Source organism: Phyllobates terribilis, unplaced genomic scaffold, assembly GCF_046119375.1.
Source record: "Phyllobates terribilis strain yellow unplaced genomic scaffold, ASM4611937v1 Scaffold_57__1_contigs__length_8443340, whole genome shotgun sequence".
In the NCBI taxonomy this organism is placed as follows: Eukaryota; Metazoa; Chordata; class Amphibia; order Anura; family Dendrobatidae; genus Phyllobates; species Phyllobates terribilis.
The window spans coordinates 3,693,672-3,717,471 of NW_027362817.1; the positions used below are offsets into that span (position 1 = coordinate 3,693,672).

General features: G+C 42.8%; 1 long non-coding RNA gene across 3 annotated transcripts in view; it reads left to right on the forward strand.

The window, feature by feature from the left end:
* LOC141192316 (uncharacterized) overlaps positions 1 to 23,800 on the forward strand; it is a 110,947-nt gene that overhangs the window by 13,148 nt on the left and 73,999 nt on the right. For 2 of the 3 annotated variants that reach the window (XR_012265868.1, XR_012265867.1), the window contains exons 2-4: positions 7,424 to 7,783; positions 7,883 to 7,954; positions 8,035 to 8,086. This is a non-coding gene — a long non-coding RNA (uncharacterized lncRNA). Of the gene's footprint in view, positions 1 to 7,423; positions 7,789 to 7,882; positions 7,955 to 8,034; positions 8,087 to 23,800 lie in introns of all 3 variants that reach the window. The other variant, XR_012265869.1, reaches the window with a different exon arrangement.

Consider the following 23,800-nt stretch of genomic DNA (forward strand, 5'->3'; position numbering starts at 1 on the left):
GTCCCACCCTAAAATGTATACTTTGGTAGTTTGGTGCCGTCAGGAGGGACGTCCTGGAAAGTAGGCATTAGACCTACCAGTAATAGGGTTTCCAGGAGTCCCTCATGACAGCACCCATTACATTCCCTTCCTAGATCCTCCTTAAACGACCTTGTGATGTTAACATGGTTTGTAGAAAAGCAAATAAAATAGTTGCATCCATCCTGGTATGGTACTTGAAAAATCACTGGAGTAGGGGTCGAGGGAGGGGCCTTTTAACCTCTTGTGTGTTTCATGTCCCTATCAAGGATATGAAGGACAACCTCCTGATGGTGCTGTCATGAGGGACTCCTGGAAACCCTATTACCGGTAGGTCTAATGCCTACTTTATCATTAAAACACACTGGCATTTTTTTTAAAAGTACCGGACAACCTCTTTAACCGGAGGTGCCTTCCCACTTTATACTTTTGATGGATTTCTCTGCGGGTCAGCAGTTTTGGATACGGCACTCACTTGAGATAAAACAGGCACGAAACAATATAGTACGGTGAGATTTTTTTCTTTTTGCATTATTATATATACAGTGCATTGTGAAAGTATTTGGCCCCCTTGAACTTTTCTACCTTTTGCCACATTACTGGCTTCAAACATAAAGATATAAAATTCTATTTTTTTGGGGGAAGAATCAACCACAAGTGGGACACAATCGTGAACTGGAACGAAATGTATTGAATATTTTATACTTTTTTAACAAATTAAAAACTGAAAGGTGGGGTGTGCAATATTATTCAGCCCCTTTTACTTTCAGTGCAGCAAACTCACTCCAGAAGTTCAGTGAGGATCTCTGAAGGATCCAATGTTGTCCTAAATGACTGGTAATGATAAATAGAATCCACCTGTGTGTAATCAAGTCTTCGTATAAATGCACCTGCTCTGTGATAGTCTCAGGATTCTGTTTCAAGTGCAGAGAGCATCATGAAGACCAGGGAACACACCAGGCAGGTCCGCGTACTGTTGTGGCGAAGTTTAAAGCCAGATTTGGATACAAAAAGATTTCCCAAGTTTTAAACATCTCAAGGAGCACTGTGCAAGCGATCATATTGAAATGGAAGGAGTATCAGACCACTGCAAATCAACCAAGACCCGGCTGTCCCTCTAAACTTTCATCTCGAACAAGAAGACTGATCAGAGATGCAGCCAAAAGGCCCATGATCACTCTGGATAAACTGCAGAGATCTACAGCTGAGGTGGGAGAGTCTGTCCATAAAACAACAATCAGTCGTACACTGCAAAAATCTGACCTTTATGGAAGAGTGGCAAGAAGAAAGCCATTTCTCAAAGATATCCATAAAAAGTCTCGTTTGAAGTTTGCCACAAGCCACCTGGGAGACACACCAAACATGTGGAATAAGTTACTCTGGTCAGATGAAACCAAAATCGAACTTTTTGGCCACAATGCAAAACGATATGTTTGGCGTAAAAGCAACACAGCTGATCACCCTCAAAACACCATCCCCACTGTCAAACATGGTGGTGGCAGCAGCATGGTTTGGGCCTGCTTTTCTTCAGCAGGGACAAGGAAGATGGTTAAAATTGATGGGATGATGGACGGAGACAAATACAGGACCATTCTAGAAGAAAACCTGTTGGAGTCTGCAAAAGACCTGAGACTGGGACGGAGATTTTTCTTCCAACAAGACAATGATCCCAAACATAAAGTAAAATCTACAATGGAATGGTTCAAAAGTAAATGTATTCAGGTGTTAGAATGACCAAGTCAAAGTCCAGACCTGAATCCAATCGAGAATCTGTGGAAAGAGCTGAAAACTGCTGTTCACAAATGCTCTCCATACAACCTCACTGAGCTCGAGCTGTTTTGCAAGGAAGAATGGGCAAGAATTTCAGCCTCTCGATGTGCAAAACTGATAGAGACATACCCCAAGCGACTTGCAGCTGTAATCGCAGCAAAAGGTGCCGCTACAAAGTATTAACTCAAGGGGGCCGAATAATATTGCACGCCCCACTTTTCAGTTTTTAATTAGTTAAAAAAGTTTAAAATATCCAATAAATTTCGTTCCACTTCACGATTGTGTCCCACTTGTCGTTGATTCTTCCCAAAAAAATTATGTTTGAAGCCAGAAATGTGGCAAAAGGTAGAAAGGTTTGAGGGGGCCAAATACTTTCACAATGCACTGTGTGTATATAATAAATTCTCACAGAAATGTCCGGGGTCACTGGAGAACATTTCTGTTACAATTTTCGCCACTTTTGTGATGTAAATTCTGTTGATTCTGTCAGCTGCGCTCTGTCACTGGCTGATACTTGTACATACAGGAAAATTTGAATTCTATCAAAACTAAACAATCTGCTTTGTGTATTTTTTATATTACAAAAAGCGATAATAAAATACTTCATTAATTAAAAAAAAAAATGCACAAAGTGGCCGAGCTTTCTCCTGTTCACCCTTCATTAAAGGAAATATCCGGGACTTTATGAAAAACAAAAAATGTCCCTAAGTACTAACAGGCCGGTAATTGCTACTTACCTGCCTGTTGTGCCTGGCGCGTTTGTTCCCCAGCACAGAGCATATTGCCGACGTCATTCTGATTGACAGCTGGATTCCCACTGAGTAACTGGAGGAGAAGGCTGCAAATCAGAATGAGTCGGACATCACATCCAGTCACGTCAGCAGAGGCAGCTGATTCCCCAGCAGGTGTGGTCTGTGATCGCTTTGTGCCGGGGAAGAATATCGCCGAGCACAACAGGCAAGTAGCAACAACCTGCCTGTTAGTGCTTAGGCACATTTTTTTTTTCATTAAGTTCCACATATCACCTTAAAGACTGGCATGCAAAATTCTGTTCTTCATGAATTGGGGCTGGGCTGTAATCTTGTGTAACTGTCTGCCAAGAAATAATGAAACTCCATGCAGCAACCTCATTCTAGCGGTCTCACTACAGAGGTGACTAGATCAGAGTAAGGCTGAGTTCACACGATGCGTATTTAATGCGTTTCCGTGGCGTTTTTGCAGTTGCGTAAACGCCGCGGAAACGCATGGTAGAACGGAAGCAATGTTCCCCAATTGAAATCCGCATGTGCTGTGCCCATGATGCGGATTTTTCCGCAGCGTAAACGCTGTGCTCAAAAGTCTGCAGCATGTCAATTAATTTTGCGTAAACGCGGCGTTTTCGCCGCCATTGACTTGCATTAGAACGCGCCAATTCCGCAAGACTGCATCTGTACTTGCGTTATTGGCGCGTTCTAATGTACGGATGGTACCCGGGTGTGGAGGAGAGGAGAGTCTCATCCACACCCAGGTACCATTAAAAAAGCTGTACACAAGAATAAAGTAAAAAATATATATATACTTACCTTCTGTCGGTCCGCGCACCGCTCCTGCTTCGTTCCCGGCACTTGCAGTGAGTTGAAGGACCTGCGCTGACGTCAGAGTCATGTGACAGGTCACGTGACGCTGACTTCGGCAGGTCTTTCAATTCAAAGTTGTCGGCAGCCGGGAGAACGGTTTGAGCAGGACAGCGCGGGCCATCAGAGGGTAAAGTATACATGTATTTTTTATTTTTACCATTCTCTCGAGTCACACTATATAAATCCATGCTGTTTGCATGGATTTATATAGTGTGACCTAGTTGTCAAGCACTTTCCAGGTGATGCTAAAATCGCCTGGAAAGCGCTTGTCAATCCACATGCGGAAACGCATGTGGAAACGCATGTGAATCCGCATGTATTCCGCAGGAAAAACGCATGCACAATCTGCATGCGTTTTTTCTGCCAGGGAGATGCAGAAATGATGCAGAAATTTTCTGCTTCATTTCTGCATCGTGTGCACATACCCTTACTGCACTGAGTTTCATGATTTCTGGGCGCACCATGCTGTCTATAAGGACGTCCTCTGTACAGCAACTCCATTCTAGCAGTCTCACTATAGAGATGACTAGATCAGAGTTGCTGCACTGAGGCTCATCATTTCTGTGCACACCGTACCGTCTACAGGTTACACTAATGTTTCCATGCACCTTAGGCTAAAGTCGACAGGTTCAGCCAACAATCTGATGTGTATGGGGCCTCTCGACTTTCCTTCTATACTTCCTGTGAGGAAAGGGAAGGATCCAGCGTGTTGAATTTCTGGTGGTTGATCCTCTTGTTCTCTCTAATGACTAGCCGCCGCTAGAGGAGCCTGACATCTGCTAATAGAGAGCATAGCAACGTTTGATGAACTGCTCCTGTGTATGTGCTAGTCAGGAGAGATAGCTGTCAGCCCTACAGCCATTGGGCCGACAGCTATCTAATATGTTTGAGTCCTTAAAGGGACTCTGTCAGCATAGAATGACTGTTCAAACCAAGCATAGGCACTCAATGCACCCTTCGTGCTGCCAGACTACTTGTTTTCGTTCTATAAAGCCAGAGCTGTCAATCAAAATAGAGGGAGGGCGGAGATAGAGAAAAAAACAAGTAGATGGGAAGGAACAGTTAAATGTGTGGCAACACTAAGGGTACACCAGCACCTGTGCTTGGTTTGAATAGTCATTCTGTGCTGACAGAGTCCCCTTAACCCCTTTACCCCCAAGGGTGGTTTGCACGTTAATGACCAGGCCAATTTTTACAATTCTGACCACTGTCAATTTATGAGGTAATTACTCTGGAACGCTTCAACGGATCCCCCTGATTCTGAGAATGTTTTTTCGTGACATATTGTACTTCATGATTTTGGTAAAATTTCTTCGATATCACTTGCGTTTATTTGTGAAAAAATCGGAAAGGTGGCAAAAATGTTGAAAATTTTGCAATTTTCAAAATTTGAATTTTCATGCCCTTAAATCAGAGAGATATGTCACACAAAAGAGTTAATAAATAACATTTCCCACATGTCTCCTTTACAGCAGCACAATTTTAGAACCAACATTTTTTTTTTATTAGGGAGCTATAAGGGTTAAAAGTTGACCAGCGATTTTTCATTTTTCCAGCAAAATTTACAAAACCATTTTTTAGGGACCACATCACATTTGAAGTGACTTTGAGGGGCCTTTATGACAGAAATTACCCAAAAGTGACACCATTCTAAAAACTGCACCCCTCAAGGTGCTCAAAACCACATTCAAGAAGTTTATTAACCCTTCAGGTGCTTCACAGGAATTTTTGGAATGGGGAAGAAAAAAATGAACATTTAACTTTTTTCACAAAAATTTTTACTTTAGACCCAAATGTTGTTATTTTTGCAGGGATAACAGGAAAAAATTGACCCCAAAATTACGCAGATATCCCTTATGTGGGGAAAAAACACTGTTTGGGCACACGGTAGGGCTCAGAAGGGAAGGAGTGCCATTTGACTTTTTGAATGTAAAATTAGCTTGAATAATTAGCGGATGCAATTTTGCATTTAGATAGCCCCTGATGTGCCTAAACAGTGGAAACCCCCCATAAGTGACACCATTCTGGAAACTATCTATAGATAACCTGGCACTCAAATCAGCAGAAAGCTCGACTCATGAAATTAATAAATAATATTTAATGATTATACTTAGTACAACAAGCAGACGTTTCGGTCACAGGGACCTTCATCGGTGTACTACAGGAATGACAAAGAAATAACAAAAGTAAGTGTCACGTGGACCAAAGTTTACACGAGATATAAACATGGTGGAGCGAAATCAAGACAGACAACTTGGAAATCAATCAAATCGTCATGTAAAGTAGATATGGGATAAACAACATGGGAAATGGGTGGGGAGGAGGATAAGGATGGGATGGAAAATTAGGGGATAAGGTGAAAACAAATGAGATAAACCTACCAGAATATAGGTGTGGAAGCGCTATATAGATGACATTTTTTGCATATGGAGGGGGCCCCCCGAAACCCTTATGGAATTTTTTGAGTCTCTAAATTCAGCTTGGGATGGCCTCCGGTTCACTATTACATCAAGTAAAGAATCCATTAACTTTCTAGACATGACCATCATCAAATATGAATCTGGTTACCTTTCATCCGATTTATACGTGAAACCCACGGATAGAAATGGTCTTCTACATCATTCTAGTTTGCATCCAAGGTCTATTTTCACCTCGGTTCCTAAGTCCCAATTTCATCGTGTCCAACGCATAGTCAGTAACCCATCCACTCAAAGCTTGAGACTACATGAGATGAGAAATACATTTTTGGATAGAGATTACCCACCAGGTACCCTGTCTAAAGCATTGGAACCCACCACTCAGTCTCGCCTCACCTCCGATAACCGTATCCCTTTTGTACACACTTACCATCCCATGGCCTTCGTATTACATAGAAAAATCAGACAACATTGGAACATTCTCCAAACAGCCTACCCATCAGTCCCTGAATTTAGAGTTCCTTTTTTTCAAATTCAAGTTTTTTATTTTTGTGTTGAAAAAGTACAATAAAATACAATATACATAGTAAAAGGGGTAGTGTAACTATAAATCTATGCATAACTACGGTACATTGGGGGGTACAGGGAGGGTTTTCCATCAATATCCAGATCAAGCATGTATTTTTCCATATGAAAGATAGAGAGAGAGAGAGAGCGGACCACGGCAGACCACCAATCAATATAGTGTGATTAAGACCATTGTTGTGACGACATAGAGGTTCTTTTTTACCCTGCTACAAAAGAGCTCCCAACATCCGTGACCGACTCGTACACGCCGATATCGGCACCACCAACACCAGATCCTGTCAAAGATTCTTATCCACACCCAAAGCGGGGACATTCCCATGCCTCCAATGTTACCAGTGCAACAATATCATTAGAGGCAATACTCTACCATCCACAATCAGGGAAACAATACAAGATCAAAGATTATTTTACTTGCAACTCTTCCTGTGTTATCTATGTCATCATATGTCCCTGTGGCCTCATATATGTTGGCGAAACGACCCAATGCATTAAAGATAGAATTTCAAAACATAAGTCCACCATACGCTGCAAAAATCTCCTCTTACCCACTCCAGCACATTTTGCATCAGTAGGGCACTCAGTCTCGCAACTGAAATTTTAGGTCATAGAACAAGTTGCCCCCCCAAGGTGTGGAGGAGACCGCGTTCACTTACTTAAATATAGAGAGGCATTCTGGATACATGAACTATAATCTTTGTCCCCTAAAGGTTTAAACAAAGAATATGATCTTTGCTCATTCATCTGAGTACCCTCCCTGTATTTGTTTACTCTTTATTCTTCGTTTTATCTTTTATTCTTACTTATGTTTATCTTTAGAAGGTTTCTTTTTTGTTTACATTATTTAGTCTTCTTTCTCATCATTTAGTCATTTTTATGCTATCATCTGAACATAAAGTGGCAATGTTCATAATGTCATATGTCCTCTATGGTATACTCATAGCTAGAGACTTCATGAAGTCTATTTAAGATTGTCTATATATGCAATGTATTTATACTGATTTCTTGTTTTCCTAGATTCCACCCTAAATGGCACTCCTAGTCCTGACCTCCCATCCCTCCTGAACCCCCATCTGGGTCCATCCTGCTTTTCTGCTTCTTTACCATCACTTCAGTGGTTCCTGAACCCAGTGGAACGTACTGACACTACCGTGGAACGCATCAAATGCGTCACTTCCAGTTACATGACCGGCGATCGACTTATAGGACCTGACGAACGTCATTATGACGCTACTTCCGCTGCGCGGGTCCTACGCCGTGTCATTCACTGCTCACATTCACTCCACTGCCACCATTGATTGGCCAAAAGGTTAAAAAGTGCACATCAGAATTAGCTCACTGATGAATTCTCAGTTAACTCATTCTGCAAACAGAATGGTAAGGTAAAACAGTGACACATTTTTAATGACCACCATTTGCAAAATTATAAATATATCCATCTTCCCTTTAAATACCTATCTTCCCTCTTCACTCCAGACTTACTTGAACAAACGGTGGACACCGTGTTCAATCACCTCCACTGCTGCATATGATCTCAACACCTGACAGGTATCTTTCACCTTCTACTTCCAATCCACCTTGTCCTTTGGTATCTTCCATGTAGTTCACACTCATATTTTCTTCCGCAGTTTACTGTGCCCACCTGGCTTCCGCCTTACACATACCATCACCTATATTCTGGTAGGTTTATCTCATTTGTTTTCACCTTATCCCCTAATTTTCTATCCCATCCTTATCCTCCTCCCCACCCATTTCCCATGTTGTTTATCCCATATCTACTTTACATGACGATTTGATTGATTTCCAAGTTGTCTGTCTTGATTTCTTTCCACCATGTTTATATCGCGTGTAAACTTTGGTCCACATGACACTTACTTTTGTTATTTCTTTGTCATTCCTGTAGTACACCGATGAAGGTCTCTGTGACCGAAACGTCTGCTTGTTGTACTACGTATAATCATTAAATATTATTTAATAATATTCACGAGTCGAGCTTTCTGCTGATTTGAGTGCCAGGTTAACTATAAATATTACTACGGGCTTGCAACCTTACCTGGGCACCTTCACCACTCCAGGAATGCGGTAGTGTCTATATTCTACATTTTGGAAACTAGACCCCTCAGGGAACTTATCTACAACCCCTGGCAAAAATTATGGAATCACCGGGCTCGGAGGATGTTTATTCAGTTGTTTAATGTTGTTGAAAAAAAGCAGATCACAGCCATGGCACAAAACTAAAGTAATTTCAAATGACAACTTTACGGCTTTAAGAAACACTAAAAGAAATCAAGATTAAAAATGTGATACTCAGTAGGGGTAATTGTTTTCAGACCAAGCAGAGGGAAAAAATTATGGAATCACCCTGCAAATTTTCATTTCCAAAACTAACACCTGCATCAAATTAGATCTGCTCGCTAGTCTGCATCTAAAAAGGAGTGATCACACCTTGGAGAGCTGTCGCACCAAGTGGACGGACATGAATCATGGCACAAACACGAGAGATGTCAATTGAAACAAAGGAGAGGAGTATCAAATTCTAAAAAGAAGGTAAATCATCACGCAATGTTGCAAAAGATGTTGGTTGTTCACAGTCAGCTGTGTCTAAAATCTGGACCAAATGTAAACACCATAGGAAGGTTGATAAAGGCAAACATACTGGTAGACCAAGGAAGACCTCAAAGCGTCAAGACCGGAAACTTAAAGCTATATGTCTCCAAAACAGGAAATGCACTACAAACCAAATGAGGAACGAATGGGAGGAAACTGGAGTCAATGTCTGTGACCGAACTGTAAAAAACTGCCTAAAGGAAATGGGATTTCCATACAGAAAAGCTAAACATAAGCCATCATTAACACCTAAACAGAAAAAAAGAAGGTTACAATGGGCTAAGGAAAAGCAATCGTGGACTGTGGACAGGGCCGGCGTCGGCACCCGGCGTACCCGGGCAAGTGCCGGGGCCCTGGAAAATCAGAGGGGCCCACCGCCCACTCACTGTCAGGGCCCACCGCCCACTCACTGTCGGGGCCCACCGCCCACTCACTGTCGGGGCCCACCGCCCACTCACTGTCGGGGCCCTGGCCGCTTCCTCAGCACCTGTTCAGTGACGCAGGCGCTGCTTGATTGCCGGCACTCCCCCAGACATGGCCGGGCACTGTGCAGCTGTGTCTGCTAGTAATGACACGGCAGGGTCGACGGCACGGCACCTTTAATTGTGCTTGTGTGTCGCCCCTGCCGCGTCATTACTAGCAGACACAGCTGCACAGCGCGCAGCCATGACTGGTGAAGTGACGGCAATCAAACACCGTCGGAGGTCCTGCACAAATGGGGGGGGGAGCGGCCCGGACCCGACCGCAAGTGGGCCCCTCTGATGGTCCAGGGCCATGATGTAAATTTCCACAGTCATTGATGATATGGAATGACTTTAGTTTTGTGCCATGTCTGTGATCTGCTTTTTTTCAACAACATTAAACAACTGAATGAACATCCTCCGAGCCCAGTGATTCCATAATTTTTGCCAGGGGTTGTAGATGTGTGGTGAGCACCTTGAACCCCCAGGTGCTTCACAGAAGTTTAAAACATGGAGCCGTGAAAATAAAATGTTCACATTTTTCCCACAAAAATATATTTCAGCCCCCAGTTTTGCATTTTCATGAGGGTAACAGGAGAAATTGCACCATGCAACTTGTTGTGCAATCTCTCCTGAGTAAGCCTATACCCCATATGTGGGGGGAAACCACTGCTTGGGGGCACCGCATGGTTCGGAAGGGAAGGAGCGCCGTTTGACTTTTTGAATGTAAAATTTTTTGAATAATTAGTGAATGTGCCCCTGATGTGCCTAGTGGAAACCCCCCACAAGTGACACCATTTTGGAAAGTAGACCACTCAGGGAACTTATCTAGATGTGTGGTGAGCACCTTGAACCCCAAGGTGCTTCACAGAAGTTTATAACATGGAGCCGTGAAAGTAAAAAAAATCTAACTTTTTCCACAAAAATGATCTTTTAGCCCCAATTTTTTTATTTTCACAAGGGTAAGAGGAGAAAATGAAATCTAAAAACTGTTGTGCAATTTCTCCTCAGTACGCCAATACCTCATATGTGGGGAAAATACATTGTTTGGGCGCACGTCAGGGTTCAGAAGGGAAGGAGCACTGTGTGACTTTTTGAAAGCAAAATTGGCTGGAATCATGAGCGGACTCCATGTCGCATTTCAGGAACCCCTGATGTGCCTAAATAGTGGAAACCCCCCACAATTGACTCCATTTTGGAAACTAGACCCCTCAAGGATTTTATCAAGGGGTATAGTGTACATTTTAAACCCAGAGATGCGAAAGAATTTGATACCATAGGTCATCATATTGAATAAGTTGTCATTAGTCTTGAGCGCGAGTGCTCGCTACTTGAGTTTGCATCGGGTACTTGGGTATGCACTATGTATCACGGTTGCTTGAGTGACATGTCTGAGTCCCTGCCCCGCATGTTTCACGGTTGTTAGACCCCAAAAAAAACATGAGGGGATCACACGTGTATGGCAGGTGATCCCAGTAACGTTTTTTTTGGCCGCTAAGCATATGGGGCAGAGACTCGAGCATGTCATTCGAACACCCGCGATACTCAGTGCATACCCGAGCACCTGATGCAAAATCAAGTAGCGAGCACTTGCACTCAACACTAGTCGCCATATCGTCATCATTTTTTTTTTTCTTTACTTTTGAAAAAGCCCCAACCCCAACCCTAACCCTAGCACAACCCTAACCTCAACTTCAACCCTAGCACAACCCTAACCCTAGAGTTTATTTTTTCACGCCGTTCCTTGTGTGGTATAAGTGATTAGACTACTTTATTCTTCGGGTCGGTGCGATTACAGTGATACCAGACTCATATCGGGTTTTTATGATTGACAGCTGTCACACACTAAAAGACACTTTTTTTGAGAGTTATAATTTTTCCATATTTTTTCCGACAGTCATGTGATGGGTTGTTTTTTGGGAGACAAGTTGACGTTTTTATTGGTACCATTTTTGGGCATGTGACATTTATTGATCGCTTTCTATTCCGATTTTTGGGAGCCAGAATAAACAAAAACCAGCAATTCCGGAATTTTTTTTTTATTCTCTTCCGCGTGTGGTAAAATTGATAAGGCCGCTTTATTCTTCGGGTCAGTACGTTTACAGTGGTGCCACATTTATATCGTTTTTCTATGTTTTGGTGCTTTTACACAATAAAAACTATTTTCTAGAAAATATAATTTTTTTTGTATCGCTTTATTCTGAGAGCTATAACTTTTTGATTTTTCGGATGATGGAGCTGTATGGCGGCTTGATTTTTGCGGGACGAGATGACGTTTTCAGCGGTACCATTTTTATTTACATTCGTCTTTTTGATCCCGTCTTATTCCATTTTTTGTTTGACGGTATGATGATAAAGCATTGTTTTTTTGCTTAGTTTTTTATTTATTTTTTTTACCGTGTTCACTAAAGGAGTTAACTAGTGGGACAGTTTTATAGGTTAGGTCGTTCTGGACGCAGCAATACCAAATGTGTACTTTTATTTTTTTTCATGATAAATAAATATTATGGGTACAATATTTTTATTTTTTAAAGATTTTTTTTTTCTTTTTTTTTTTTTGAATATTTTTTTTTTAAAAAAAAATTTCTTCCACTTTCCTACCCTTTTTTTTTACTTTTACACATTGTCCCACTATGGGACTTTCACTTTTTGCCGCCTGATCGGCTGTATAACATAGAGAGCAGCAACTCCCTATGCCATGCTGCCTGTCAGTGCTGCACACAGGGAGACATTACTTTGGTCATGCTCTGCGCATGACCAAAGTAATTTCCTGCCTCCTGGTGACCCGGATGTTGTCATGACGACATCGGGTCGTCATGACAACATCCGGGAGCCGCCGCAGACATCCCTGGAGGCCGGAGAGGAGGTGAGTACCGGCGCTTACCACCCCCCTTGCCCCGCAAATCTGCGATCGACTTTGATCGCAGCATTGCGGGTGTTAATGTGCTGGGAGAGGTGCGGGACCGCTCCCTGCACATTGTCACACCTGACACCCGGCGGCGTCACCCTACACCGCTTGTGTGCGGGCGCGATCGCATTATGCGTAATAGTACGTAGCTGGTCCATAAGTCCCAGGACACAGCTACGTACTATTACTGACTTGGTCGGAAAGAGGTTAAAGGGGTTGTGCAGTGAAAACAAATTATCACCTAACTATAAAATATGTGATAACTTGTTGAACAATGAGTTTGCGACCGCTGCGACCTGCACCGATTGGGATAGAAAGTCCCCGTTTTGCCAGTTACTGGACTGGACTGGCTGGTTGGATGGATCCCCGACCCCTACTCTGTTCATTCTCAATGGGGCTGCTGGAAAAAAACAGAGCATTTCTGTCGATTTCGCCTGCACACAAGCCATGCGGGTGAGATCGCCGCCGGGTGTCAGCTGTAACAATCAGCTATGTGCTATGTGCAGGGAGTGGTCCCGCACTGCTCTCGGCACATTAATCACCGAAATGCTGCAATCGAAATCGATCGCAGCAGTCCGGTGGCAAGAGGAGGTAAGTGCTATACCTACCTTCTCTGCCGGCGTCTCGCGGCGTCTGAGTCCGGTCCCGGATGTTGCCATGGTGACCTGACGTCCTCATGACAACATCCCGGACATCAGGAGGCAGGAAGTTGCTTTGGTCATGCGCAGTGCACGACCAAAGTAACTTCTCCCTGTGCAGCCCTGACAGGCTGCATGGCATAGGGAGCTCCTGCTCCCTATGCCATGCAGCTGATCAGGCTGCAAAAAGTGAAAGTCCCATAGTGGGACAATGTGAAAAAGTAATAAAAATGTCAGAAAGTGAAAAAAAAATAAAAAACATTTTTTTTGAAAAAATATAAAAAAAAATTGTAAAAAATAATAAAAAAAAATAAAAATATATTGTACCCATAAATAAATAATGTTATGAAAAAAAAAAAAAGTAATAAAAGTACACATATTTGGTATCTCCGCGTCCGGAATGACCTGACCTATAAACCTGTCCCACTAGTTAACCCCTTTAGTGAACACGGTAAAAAATATAAAAAAATGAAACATAAAACAATGTTTTATCATCATACCGCCAAACAAAAAATGGAATAAAACACGATCAAAAAGACAAATGTGAATAAAAATGGTACCGCTGAAAACGTCATCTTGTCCTGCCAAAAACAAGCCGCCATACAGCTCCAACGGCCGAAAAATAAAAAAGTTATAGGTCTCAGAATAAAGCGATGCAAAAACAATTCTTTTTTCTATAAAATAGTTTTTATTGTATAAAAGCGCCAAAATATAAAAAAATATATAAATGTAGCTTTAACGTACTGACCTGAATAAAGCTACCTTATCAATTTTACCACACGCAGATCAGCATAAAAAAAAACAAAAACAATTCCTGAATTGTTGGTTTTTGTTTACTCTGCCTTCTAAAAATCAGAATAGAAAGCGATCAAAAACTGTCACATGCCCGAAAATGGTACCAATAAAAATGTCAACTTTGTCCCGCAAAAAACAAGCCTTCACATGACTCTGTCGGCCGAAATATGGAAAAATTATAGCTCTCAAAATATGGCGATGTAAAAACTAGTCTTTGCAAAAAAAATGCGTCTTTTACTGTGTGACAGCTGTCAATCATAAAAACCCGATATGAATCTGGCATCACTGTAACTGTACCGACCCGAAGAATAAAGTCACTTATACCGCACGAGGAACGGCGTAAAAAATAAACTTTAGGTTTAGGGTTGTGCTAGGGTTAGGGTTGTGCTAGGGTTAGGGTTGTGCTAGGGTTAGGGTTGGGGTTGGGGTAAGGCTAGGGTTGGGGTTGGGCTAGGGTTAGGGTTGGGCTAGGGTAAGGGTTGGGTTAGGGTTGGGCTAGAGCAAGGGTTGGGCTAGGGCAAGGGTTGGGTTATGGTAGGGTTAGGGTTGGGTTGGGCTAGCGTTAGGCTATGGTTAGGGTTAGGCTAGGGTTAGGGTTGGGCTAGGATTAGAGTTGGGCAAGGGTTGGGGTTGGGCTAAGGTTAGGGTTGTGTTTTTAACAGAAATAAAGAAAAAAAAATGACAACGATATGGCGAATAATGTTGAGCGCAAGTGCTCGCTACTTGAGATTGCATCGGGTGCTCGGGTATGCTCCGAGTATATCGGGTGCTCGAGTGACATACTCGAGTCTCCGCCCCAAATGTTTTGCAGCTGCTATACAGCCAAAAAAATCCTTGCGGGGATTGCCTGCCATGCACGAGTGATCACCACATGTTTTTTTTGGGGTGTCTAATAACCGTGAAACATGCGGGGCAGGGACTCGAGCATGTCACTTGAGCACCCGCGATACTTGGTGCATACCCAAGCACCCGATGCAAACTCAAATAGCGAGCACTTGCACTCAAGACTAATGACAACTTATTCAATATGATGACCAGATGTTATCAAATTCTGTGTCGTACCTCTTGGTTAAAATTATTCACTATACCCCTTGATAAAATCCTTGAGGGGTCTAGTTCCAAAATGGAGTCACTGGGGGGGGGGGGGTTCCACTATTTAGGCACATCAGGGACTCCCCAAACCCAACATGGCATCCGCTAATTATTCAAGCAAATTTTACATTCAAAAAGTCAAATGGCGCTCCTTCCCTTCCGAACCCTGCCATGCGCCCAAACAGTGGTTTTCCCCCACATATGGGGTATCAGCGTGCTCAGGAGGAATTGCACAACAAACTTCATGGTACAATTTCTCCTGTTACCCTCATGAAAATGCAAAATTGGAGGCTGAAAAACATTTTTGTTGCAAAAATGTGAAAATTGTATTTTTATGGCTCAATGTTCTAAACTTCTGTAAAGCACTTGGGGGTTCAGGGTGCTCACCACACATCTAGATAAGTTCCCCGGGGGGTCTAGTTTCCAAAATGGTTTCACTTGTGGGGGGTTTCCACTGCTTAGGCACATCAGGGGCTCCCCAAACACAACATGATGTTAGCTAATTATTCAAGCAAATTTTACATTTAAAAAGTTAAATGGAATGGTGCTCCTTCCCTTCCGAGCCCTGCCGTGCGCCCAAACAGTGTTTTTTCCTCACATATGGGGTATCTGCATGCTCAGGGGAAATTGCACAACAAATTTTGGGGTCCATTTTTTCTTGTTACCCCTGCGAAAATAAAAAATTTGGGTCTAAAGTAAGATTTTGGTGAAAAAAGTTAAATGTTCATTTTTTTCTTCCACATTCAAAAAATTCATGTGAAGAACCTGAAGGGTTAATAAAGTTCTTGAATGTGGTTTTGATCATCTTAAGGGGTGAAGTTTTTAGAATGGTGTCACTTTTGGGTATTTTCTGTCATAAAGGCCCCTCAAAGTCACGTCAAATGTGATGTGGTCTCTAAAAAAAAAATGGTTTTGTAAATTTTGGTTCCAAAATTTTGGCTCCAAAATTGTGCTGATGTAAAGTAGACATGTGGGAAATGTTGTTTATTAACTATTTTGCGTAACATATCTCTCTGATTTAAGGGCATAAAAATTTAAATTTTGAAAATTGTTTGATTTTGATGTGTGAGTCTGATGTGTAACTTTCTTCAGACATCAGAATCACAATGACTTTTAGTCACCTTGAGTATTTTCATGGTTGATCTCATAAGATAAGACAAGAAAAGCAGCCAGTTACTATCACTTGACTGGATAGCTCAATGGTAAGGCATTAGCCTCTGAAACTACAGTGTCAGGGTACAGTCCCAATAGGAACATTATTTTTTTTAATTATACTATTTAGCACACAAACTACAGGGGTGTTTTACTTTTAATATCTGACAAGTAAATTGGGAGGTACTAATTTACTAAATATCTATTTCCAAGTGACTGTACATTTGCATAATTTCTTAAAGTGGTCTAATGATAACAATTCTTTATTGTAAAGTTTTCTTTCCATCCACCCAAGAACTGGCTGCAAACTCCCAATTTACTTTTGCTATGTAATTATTATTATATATCACTGCCTAAGTAATCAAATAGTGAACCTACAGTTTAATGGTAAGGCATCTGTGTCACACATAGCTTTGGTTTGAAAGGATAATAATAGTAATAATAATAATAATTACTGTATTTTTCGGACTATAAGACGCACTTTTTTCCTCAAATTTTGAAGGAAAGTGGGGGGTGCGTCTTATAGTCCAAATACTATCTCCCTGTGTATACTGTGGCTCTGGGAGCAGGGAATATTAATTTTCCTTAATAGCCGACACACTGTACAGCAGCGCGGCTCCTGCTGCGCTCTGCGGTCTGTGTGCCCACTATTAAAGCTCATGAATATTCCCTACAACCCACTCCCATGGGTTGTAGTGAATATCCATGGTCTTTAATAGCAGACACACTGACCGCAGAGCGGCAGCAGGAGCCGCGCTGCGGTACGCCATGCGCGTCCTGCCATGTGCGGCTCACACAGTGAGAGTGTCAGCAGAGCAGGACAGCGCTGGAGGAGAGAGGAGGTGAGTATGAGTGTTTATTTTTTTTGTGGTCAGCAGGATGGGGGCTCAAGGGGTGCCAAGCATACCAGGATGGGGGCTCAAGGGTTGCCAAGCATACCAGGATGGGGGCTCAAGGGGTGCCATGCATACCAGGATGGGGGATCAAAGGGTGCCAAGCATACCAGAATGGGGGCTCAAGGGGTGCCAAGCATACCAGGATGGGGGCTCAAGGGGTGCCATACATACCAGGATGTGTGATCAAGGGGTGCCATACATACCAGGATGGGGGCTTAAGAGGTGCCATACATACCAGGATTGGGGATCAGGGGGCTGCCATGCATACCATGATGGTGTATCAAGGGGTGCCATTGATACCAGGATGGGGGAATAAAGGGGTGCCATGCATACCAGGATGGGGATGAGGGGGGCCATACATACCAGGATGTGTGATCAAGGGGTGCCATGCATACCTGGATGGGGGCTCAAGGGGTGCCATGCATACCAGGATGGGGGATCAAGGGGTGCCATGCATACCAGGATGGGTGATCAAGGGGTGCCATGCATACCAGGATGGGGGATCAAGTGGTGCCGTGCATACCTGGATGGGGGCTCAAGGGGTGCCATGCATACCAGGATGGGGGATCAAGGGGTGCCATGCATACCAGAATGGGTGATCAAGGGGTGCCATGCATACCAGGATGGGGGATCAAAGGGTGCCATGCATACCAGGATGGGTGATCTAGGGGTGCCATGAAAACTAGGATGGGGGATCAAGGGGTGCCATGCATTCCAGGATGGTGATGAGGGCCACGTATACCAAGATGGGATGGGGGGCACGTATACCAGGAAGGATGGGCCATACATACCAGGATGGAGGATGTTAACAGAATTGGGGGACATTACCCCAATACCAGTGTCAGCAGCAGACTCCCTCCCCTATAACAGTAAAATAGTAACATAGTTTTTAAAATTGAAGGAAGACTAAATCCATCTAGTTCAACCCATAGCCTAACATGTTGATCCAGAGGAAGGCAAAAAAAAACCCATGTGGCAAACGCTAAGCTTCACATTGGGGAAAAAAATTCCTTCCCGACTCCATACGACAATCAGACTAGTTCCCTGGATCAACGCCCTATCAAGGAATCTAGTATATATAACCTGTAATAGTATACTTTTCAAACAAGGCATCCATGCCCTTCTTAAATTTTAGTAGTGAATCACTCATTACGACATCATGCGGCAAAGAGTTCCATAGTCTCACTGCTCTTACAGTAAAGAATCCGCGTCTGTGATTATGATTAAACCTTCTTTCCTCCAGACATAGAAGATGCCCCCGTCTCAGGCCTCAGAGTAAAAAGATCAGTAGAACGGTCTTTGTACTGTCCCCTCATATACTTGTACATGGTAATAAGATCACCCCTAAGCCTTTGTTTTTCCTAAGTAAATAACCCCAAGTGTAATACCCTGTCTTGGTATTGCAGACCCCCCAGTCCTCTAATAACCTTGGTCGCTCTTCTCTGCACCCGCTCTAGTTCAGCTATGTCTTTCTTATACACTGGAGAACCAGAACTGTACATAGTATTCTAAGTGTGGTCGCACTGGTGACTTGTATAGAGGTAAAATTATGTTCTCCTCATGAGCATCTATGCCACTTTTAATGCATCCCATTATTTTATTTGCCTTTGCAGCAGCAGCCTGACACTGGCCACCAAACGTGAGCTTGTCGTCCACCAATACACCCAGGTCTTTTTCAGTTACAGTTTTGCCAGTGTTTTACAATGAAGCATATAATTATACATTTTGCTTCCTCTACCCAAGTGCATTACCTTACATTTATCCCCATTAAAGCTCATTTGCCATTTATCAGCCCAAGCTTCTAGTTTACATAGATCCTCCTGTAATATAAAATTGTCCTCCTCTGTATTGATTACCCTGCAGTGTTTAGTGTCATCTGCAAATATTGAAATATTACTCTGTATGCCCCCTACAAGGTCATTAATAAATGTTAAAAAGAAGCTGGCCCAATACTGACCCCTGTGGTACCCCACTGTTAACTGAGACCCAGTCTGAGTGTTTTCCATTAATAACCACCCTTTGTTTCCTATCACTGAGACAATTCTTAACCCACATACATATATGTTCCCCTATCCCCATTGTTCTTATTTTATGTATCAACCTTTTGTGTGGAACCGTATCAAAAGCTTTTGAAAAGTCCATATACACAACATCCACTGCATTTCCTTGGTCCAGTCCGGAACTTGTCTCCTCATAAAAGCTGATCAGATTAGTTTGACAGGAATGGTCCCTCGTAAACCCATGTTGATATTGGGTCATGAGGTTATTCTTCTTTAGATACTCTAGTATAGCATCTGTTAGGAAACCCTCCAGGATTTTAACCACAGTAGAGGTTAAGCTTACTGGCCTATAATTTCCAAGTTCAGTTTTTGTCCCCTTTTTGAATATTGGCACCACATTTGCTATACGCCAGACCTGTGGTACAGACCCTGTTATTATGGAATCTTTAAAGATTAAAAATAATGGTCTATCTATGACGTTACTTAATTCCTGCAGTACTCTCGGGTGTATCCCATCCAGCCCAGGGATTTGTCAACTTTAGTGATTTTTAGACGCTGCCGCACTTCCTGCTGGGTTAAGCAAGTGACATTTAATGGAGAATTTTTGTCATCACTAATTACGTTTTCTGTCATGCACTTTTCTTGTCTAAATACGGTTGAAAAAAATTAATTTAGCATATTGGCTTTTTCCTCATCCTCATCCACCATTTCACCCAGACTATTTTAAGGGGGCCAACACTATCATTTTTTAGTTTTTTACTATTTATGTAGTTAAAGAATATTTTGGGATTATTTTTACTTTCTCTGGCAATGAGTCTCTGTCTCAATCTTTGCTGCCTTGATTTGTTTTTTTACAGAATTTATTTAATTTTCTGTATTTATTGAATGCCTCATCACTACCTACTTGCTTTAGTTCTCTAAATGATTTTTTTTGTCACTTATTGCGCCTCTTACAGCTTTATTTAGCCATAGTGGTTTCCTCCTATTTCTAGCATGTTTATTCCCATAGGGTATATATTGTGCACAGGTCCTATTCAGGATGCTAATAAATGTCTCCCATTTGCTTTGTGTAGTTTTATGTCTCAGGATATTGTCCCAGTTTATTGCACTAAGATCATCTCTCAACCATTGGAAATTTACCTTCCTGAAGTTTAGTGTCCTTGTAACCCCTCTACTACACATCTTATTAAAGGATACATGAAAACATATTTTTTGTGATCACTATTACCCAAGTGACCCCCAACTCGTATACTTGATATGCGGTCTGGCCTGTTGGTTAATATTAGGTCTAGCAGTGCCCCCCTTCTTGTTGGGTCCTGAACCAGTTGTGAAAGGTAATTGTCGCTCATAGTTGTCAAAAACCTCTTACCTTTGCTTGAACTACAGTTTTCTGTTCCCCAATGTATTTCAGGGTAGTTGAAGTCTCCCATAATAATGACTTCTCCTTGAGTCGCTGCTTCATCTATTTGCTTTACGAGGATATTCTCTGCTGCTTCCATTATTTTTGGAGACTTATAACCAACCCCATATCAGTAATTTATTATTTTTTCCCCCTCCCCTTATCTCCACCCACAGGGACTCTACATTTTCATTAGATTCACATATATTCTCCCACAAGATGGGTTTTAAGGATGATTTTACATATAAACACCCCCCCCCCCCCCCGCGCTTGTTTGTATGGTTATTTCTGAACAGACTATAGACCTGTAAATTAACTGCCCAGTCATGGCTCTCGTTCAGCCATGTCTCAGACATCCCCACCATGTCATAATTATTTTCCAACAAAATTAATTCTAATTCCTCCATTTTGTTGGTGAGGCTTCTGGCATTAGTGTACATGCATTTTATGTATCTCTCTGTACCTCTATTCCTTCTTACTATTTTCACTGTTCTAACCCCACACCCAATTTCTTTATTTGTGCCCAGGTCACTTTCTGCACTATGTTCCCCACCCATAAAATTAATACCCTCCCCTCCAATCCCTAGTTTAAACACTCCTCCAACCTTCTAGCCGTTTTCTCCCCCTGCACAGCTGCACCCTCCCCAATTGAGGTGCAGCCCGTCCCTTGCGTAGAATCTGTAGCCAACTGAGAAGTCAACCCAGTTCTCCAGGAACCCACACCCTTCCTTCCTACACCAGTTCTTGAGCTACTTTTTTGTCTAGTAATAAGGTAACACCAGCTCACCTGAGCAATGACGTCCTGAAGAATAGGTGCGATGAACCATTCACAGTAGTTCCACAGCATAAGGAGAAAGGATTACCAGCTTCATGAATAGTTCAAAAAATAGGTTTCTTTATTATGAAAAAAGCTCTTTAAAAGCAGATTCCATAGTCACATAGTATAGCCAGGGCAACGCGTTTCGAACGCTAAAGATGCGTTCTATGTCAAGACTGGCTTGCAAATGGCATACCCATGGTATATAAACCATTATTCACTAGTGTTGAGCATTCCGATACTGAAATATCGGGTATCGACCGATATTCGCTGTATCGGAGTTCTGATACTGAGTTCCGATACTTTTACAATATTGAATACCGGAATCGGAAGTTCACATAATGCCTGCGCTCTGCAGTGTCTCTGAAGGATGACAAGCTGGATGGCAGCGCTCAGCTGCGATCCAGCCTGTCATCAGAATGCCATCCCAGCGTGAGAGAATTCTCCTGCTCAAGCGCTGACATTACATTATCTCCCTTACATTACAATTAAATGGAATAGCAGGAATTAATAATTTTTAAGACGTTAATGCCACAGCCATGGTGGTTGTGGCATTACAGTGGTTGTCCAAATTGATGGGAACAGTGCTCACAGTGAAACATGAAAAGCTGGCAATTCATCAGCGGCATACACCGGTACCCGACAATTTAGAACAGAAAGAATAGAGCTTCACACATAGATTAGATAGATAGAAACATGTCAGTCACATATATAAGAAGTACAGTGACAGTGTTGCTTACTGTACTTGTCATTTAGTGTAAAGGATTTATTTAAAAAAATAATAGTGTTTTCATGCACCGTTTCTTTAAAAAAGCCGGCCGGCAATTCAGCAGCGGTACCCGACAATTTAGAACAGAAAGATAGAGCATCACACATAGATTAGATAGATAGAAACATGTCAGTCACATATATAAGAAGTACAGTGATAGTGTTGGTTACTGTACTTGTCATTTAGTGTTAAAATAAAGGATTTATTAAAAAAAAAAAATTGGCGTGGGGTTCCCCGCAATTTTAGTCTCTAGCGGAGGTTAAGCAGACAGCTGGGGCAGATGTTTGAAGCCTGGGAAGGGGGTAATACCCATGGAGCTTCCCAGGCTACTAATTTCAGCCCCCAGCTGAATACCTAGCCTTTACTAGCTATTAAAATGGGGGACCCCCCAAAAAAATGACGTGGGGTCCCCCCTATTTTAATAGCTAGCAAAGGCTAGGCAGACAGCTGGGGGCTGATATTAATAGCCCAGGAAGGGTGCCATGAATATTGGCCCCCTCCCAGGCTGGAAACACCAGATGTCAGCCGCCCCAGAAATGTCGCATCCATAGGATGCGCCAATTCTGGCACTTAGCCTCGCTCTTCCCACTGCCCTGTAGCGGTGGCAGTGGGGTAATAGGGCTGGGGTTGATGTCAGCTTATAACGCCAGCTGACATCAAGCCCAGGTTAGTAATGGAGAGGCGTCTATAAGACACCCCCATTACTAACCCCATAGTCAAAGTTAAAAAAAAAAACACAAACACCCAGAATAAAGTCCTTTAATTGAAATAAACACACAATTCTTTATTGTTCTAAATTAAACCATACTTACCATCACGCCCACTCCAGCTGAAGCCAACGATCTCCTGCAATAAAAGTAAAATAATAAAGCAACATCATCCTTACCTTTCCATGGTCCCAGGACGGCTCCAGCTCTGCTACATTCACATGACAGGCTGGACCGCAGCAGAAAGCTGCCATCCAGCTTGCCATGCCGCAGACACTGAGAAGCTCAGGCATGCTTGCGCTCCTCAGTGTCTGGCTGTGACAGCATCCAGATGAGCCGACAATGAACTCAGCTCACCTCATGCACATCACTGACAGCGTGAGAGAATTCTCCTGCTGAAGTTCAGAGCGCAGGAGAATTTTCCCACGCTGTCAGTGACGTGCATGAGGTGAGCCGAGTTCATTGGACATGACCTCGGCTCATCTGGATGCCGTCACAGCCTGACACTGAGGAGCGCAAGCAAGCCTGCGCTTCTCAGTGTATGCGGGATGACAGGCTGGATGGCAGCTTTCTGCTGCGGTCCAGCCTGTCATCTCGATGTAGCAGAGCTGGAGCTGTCCTGGGAACCATCGAAAGGTAAGGATGATGTTGCTTTATTATTTTTCTTTTATTGCAGGAGATCATTGGCTTCAGCTAGAATGGGCGTGATGGTAAGTATGGTTTAATTTAGAACAATAAAGAATTGTGTGTGTATTTCAATTAAAGGACTTTATTCTGGGTGTTGTGTTTTTTTTAAATACTTTACTAGAAATTCATGGCGGTCATGTCTAATATTGGCGTGACCCCATGAATTTCGGGCTTAGGGCCAACTGATAATGCCAAGCTGGCCCTAACCCCTTTATTACCCAGTGAGCCACCGCACCAGGGCCCTGGATGAGTTGGGTATAGCGCCAGAAGATGGCGCTTTTATGAACGCGCCATTTTCCGGGGTGGCTGCGGACTGCAATTTGCAGCGGGTGGGGGGGGGGGGGGGGGCAGAAAGCTTGGGCCTCCCTGCGCTGCGGATTCCAGCCCCCAGCTGCCTAGTTGTACCTGGCTGGACACAAAAATAGGGCGAAGCCCCACGTATTTTTTTTTTAATTATTTCATGAAA